This window comes from Vanacampus margaritifer, chromosome 7 (genome assembly GCF_051991255.1).
Source record: "Vanacampus margaritifer isolate UIUO_Vmar chromosome 7, RoL_Vmar_1.0, whole genome shotgun sequence".
NCBI classification, from domain to species: domain Eukaryota; kingdom Metazoa; phylum Chordata; class Actinopteri; order Syngnathiformes; family Syngnathidae; genus Vanacampus; species Vanacampus margaritifer.
Window position 1 is genome coordinate 21975027 of NC_135438.1, and position 4854 is coordinate 21979880.

Sequence of the window (4854 nt, forward strand, 5' to 3'; positions counted from 1 at the left end):
GATTCCGGATCAGCTCCACAGCAGCTTCCGGCCCCAGTACCGGCTCCGCGGCAGCCCCCGGACTCCGTGCCGGCTCCGCAGCAGCCCCCGGACTCCGTGCCGGCTCCGCGACAGCCCCCGGACTCCGTGCCGGCTCCGCGGCAGCTTCAAGTCCTCGCGCATTGTCGGCCGCCTCCACGGCAGCCTCAAGTCATCGCGCCTCGTCGGCCGCCTCCACGGCAGCCTCAAGTCTTCGCGCCTCGTCGGCAGTCTCGTCGGCTGCCTCCACGGCAGCCTCAAGTCTTCGCGCCTCCACGGCAGCCTCAAGTCTTCGCGCCTCGCCGGCCGCCTCCAGCCGAAGTTCAAAGTCCCCGAACCACGTCAGCCGAAGTCCAAAGTCCCCGAACCACGTCAGCCGAAGTCCAAAGTCCCCGAACCACGTCAGCCGAAGTCCAAAGTCCCCGAACCACGTCAGTCGATGTCCAAAGTCCCCGAACCACGTCAGCCGATGTCCAAAGTCCCCGAACCACGTCAGCCGAAGTCCAAAGTCCCCGAACCACGTCAGCCGAAGTCCAAAGTCCCCGAACCACGTCAGCCGATGTCCAAAGTCCCCGAACCACGTCAGCCGTCGGAGCCTCAGGTCTCCGAGCCACGTCGGCCGTCGGAGCCTCAGGTCCCCGAGCCACGTCGGCCGTCGGAGCCTCAGGTCTCCGAGCCACGTCGGCCGTCGGAGCCTCAGGTCCCCGAGCCACGTCGGCCGTCGGAGCCTCAGGTCCCCGAGCCACGTCGGCCGTCGGAGCCTCAGGTCCCCGAGCCACGTCGGCCGTCGGAGCCTCAGGTCCCCGAGCCACGTCGGCCGTCGGAGCCCCAGGTCCCCGAGCCACGTCGGCCGTCGGAGCCCCAGGTCCCCGAGCTACGTCGGCCGTCGGAGCCCCAGGTCCCCGAGCCACGTCGGCCGTCGGAGCCCCAGGTCCCCGAGCCACGTCGGCCGTCGGAGCCCCAGGTCCCCGAGCCACGTCTGCCGACGCAGCCCCAGGTTCCCGTGCCGGCTCCGCGGCAGCCCCCGGACTCCGTGCCGGCTCCGCGGCAGCCCCCGGACTCCGTGCCGGCTCCGCGGCAGGCCCCGGACTCCGTGCCGGCTCCGCGTCAGCTCCAGGTTCCCGTGCCGTTTTCACGTCAGCCCCAAGATCCCGTATCAGCTCCGCGTCAGGCCCAGGTTTTCGTCCCGATTCACGTCAGGCCCAGGTTTCCGTCCCGTTTTCACGTCAGCCCCAAGATCCCGTATCAGCTCCGCGTCAGGCCCAGGTTTCCGTCCCGTTTTTACGTCAGCCCCAAGATCCCGTATCAGCTCCGCATCAGGCCCAGGTTTCCGTCCCGTTTTCACGTCAGCCCCTAGATCCCGTATCAGCTCCGCGTCAGGCCCAGGTTTCCGTCCCGTTTCACGTCAGCCCCAAGATCCCGTATCAGCTCCGCGTCAGGCCCAGGTTTCCGTCCCGGGCGTCCTCGCCTCTGCAGCCCCGGGCCTCCTGGCTTCGGCCGCTCTCGTGCGGGGCCTCTTCGCTTCTTCCATGGCGGCGTCAGGCCCATGGGAGTGGACAGGAAATGTTCATCCCACGGCCGTCCTATTCCGGTGTGGCGTCCGGGGCACCCTCCAGATCGGCGCCGCCGGGCTCCCCTCGTCTGGCGCCCGGGACGTCCCCCGGACTAGACTGGAGGGATGTGTCAGGCTCCCGCCTCCGCGCCCCCTCCGCCCGCCCTGTTTTTGAACTTTTTAAGGGACGTCTGGAAGCCGTCCCTCGAGACGGAGGGGTTCTGTCATGTTTATTTTCAGTTTTGTTTACTCCCTGTCATGTTTTCCTTGTGTGTTCCCCTTGTCTTGTCATTTCCTGTTTTATTGTGAAAAGTCTACTCCTCTCTTTTCTGGTCACTTGCCCTTCCTCGTGTGGTGTCTGTGTCAACCCTGATTGTGTCCACCTGTGTCCCCATCACCCTCATGTGTCATCCAATCAGTGCCCTCAGCAGTGTCTTGTCATGTCATTAGTGTTGGTGTATTTAGTCGGTTGTCTCCCTCCTGTCTGTGTCGGTTCATTTTTGCTGTTGCCACTGTCGTAAGTCTTTCGCCACGTCACGCTGACCTTGTTACCTTATCAGGATCCATGTCATATTGTTAGTCTCGCCTTAGTTGTTTTGTCATGTTTAGCTTCATCTTTTGTTAGTTCAGTTTATTTTGTTTTTTGAAGTTAGTTTTTTTTTTGATTAGAAATTAAAACCTCTTTTTGGACTGCACCTCTGCCTTCCCGCATCTGGGTCCTAAAGCCCCCACCTTACTGACAGGCACGTTATGCGTTTCAATCCGGCCCGCCGAATTTATCCAATAAGGCTAGAAAAAAAAATCTATTTTTATTTTATTTTATTTTAGGTTTTTTTTTTTTTTTTGGTTTTGTTTGTTTTTTTGTTTTTTTTGTTCAGCTCAGTGGCCGAGTGGTTAGAGTGTCTGCCCTGAGACTGGGAGGTCCTGGGTTCAATTCCCGGCCGGGTCATACCAAAGACTATACTAGACTATATAACTTCTACACACCCGGAAAATATGATCACTGGGTCGGGGTCTCACTGATAAGCTCGTTTACGCACAGAAATGGGACAGAAAGATACGCAGGGTACATTCATAACAGCGTTTGCAATTTATTAAAATAAACGGGAGAATGGCAGTAAGCTTAACTCAAGATAACTGATTTAAAAAATATAATTCTTCCTGGATTTGGACATTTACAGCAGGAGACGGCACGGTTTTGTGTTGAACACAGTAATAATGTCCTGATAGTCCAGAGAATCGGTCAATTCTTTTTTGAAAGAAAGCAGGGACAAAGAGTTCAGTCTATCAGTCAACATTGTGGCACTGTTGCGTGTTTTGATCCTTTTGACAGCTGAAGATAGTCTTTCTACATGTTGTCATGAGTGAGGTGAGGAGCGAGCATGCAGGAGACTGTTGATATTGGTGAATACATCCCTGGGGCGTGCGTCGAGCACTTCTATGAGCATTTCCTCGTTGGCTTTTGGCTTCTTTTTGAGCTGCTGCACAAACACCGTGTGCTATGCGTCCCCCACGTAGATGGAAAAGTGGTCAGAGACGGATTGGATGTACGCGCTTTGTCCTCAGCGCGTGACAGGCAGCAGCGGCTATCATGCAGCCGCATGTGTCACACGTACTGTGGGCCCGGGTTAAAAATGGGTGGGCCAATGGAAAAAAAATCTTTAACTTTACGCCTTGAATTGAAATCTATTAATAATAGATGCAGTCACCAGGTTTGACACATCACAGTGTATGTGCTATTATAATCTATTTACATTTCTCCTCCCACTTTGCCAAATAGTGTGTAAATGCCGCATCTTGCATATTCATTGAGGCAAACGTACTACCTGGATTAGGGCTATTTTATAATAATCATAATAATAATAATAATACATTTCATTTAAAAACAGCACCTTTCAGAACACCCAAGGTCACTTTACAAAGCATAAAAACACAGCAAAAGTTTAGCTAAAACAATAAAAATGAAGCTCTTGGAAAAGCTGTTTTAACTATGTGGATTTTGCACATTTGAAAAACGCAGTCCTAAGTGCACACTATAAGTAAATTGGGTTGTACATTTATTTGTGTTTTTACTGTGCTATGAGGTCCAAATTCTCCTGGTCCGGCCCATCTGTCAAAATTTCAAACCCATTGTGGCCCGCAAGTCAAAAAGTTTGCCCACCCCTGCACTATATCTTTGGGCTGGCCTGGGAATTCCTTGGGATTCCCTCAAAGGAGGTAGATCAGGGGTGGCCAAGTTCAGTCCTCGAGAGCCCCTATCTAGCCTGTTTTCCATGTTTCTCAGCACTAACACACCTGATTTATGATCAGGATCGTTATCAGGCTTCTGCAAAGCTTGTTGATGATCTGATCATTAGATTCAGCTGCGCTGAAGGAGGGATACATAGAAAACAGGCTGGATAGGGGCTCTCGAGGATCAAACTTGGCCACCCCTGAGCTAGATGTAGTGGCTGGGGAGAGGGAAGTCTGAGCTTTCCTAATAGAGCTACATGGCCCTGCAACCCAACCCTGGATGGATGGATGGATGGATGGATGGTCCTTGAAGTCAAAATTCAAATAAATCCAACTATGACTGATTCAAAACAAGTTTAACATTCGTATAATTCAAATTTGTAACTCTTATTACATGCAAACTAATGAATCTAGATAATGCAAGGTAAATACGTGCACACACAGATATGAAACACATTCCCAATATTTCATAAGGTTCGACTTAAATTGCACATACTTGAATTTATGTTTTTGTAAAGTAATTTGTTGTGAATGAGTTGTCTCTCGCTCCTTATAATAGAAATGTGACATACACACAGTGTTGTTTCTTTTACTATTTTACTGTTTTCTGATTTTGAACATTTATTTTCTTAAATGCTTTACACATTTTACGAACACTTTGAAAAATAGATAAACAAGGAAAAGTGTTTCCTACACTAAAATGCACAGTCCGAAAATACATGCACAACATAGTTCATGTTTGGTCATTGTTGGCCTAAAGTACCAGACTTTTGCAATGACTTTTACAACAATTTAAAAATGTTCTGTAACATAGTGTTCACACTTCACACTTAATATCATTTTGCTTAATTTTTTCATCAAATCATAAAGTTATTCTCAGACATTTTTTGCTCTTTTGCATAGAAAATGTCAACAATGTTTTTGGGTGTCACACACAATACAGGGTTTGAAACATTTCATGATGCAAATAAATGTTACCAATAACACCAGTTTTTTTTTTCTACTTAATTGTTTCAAGCATGGTGGCATGCATTGAATATGAGCAAAACACG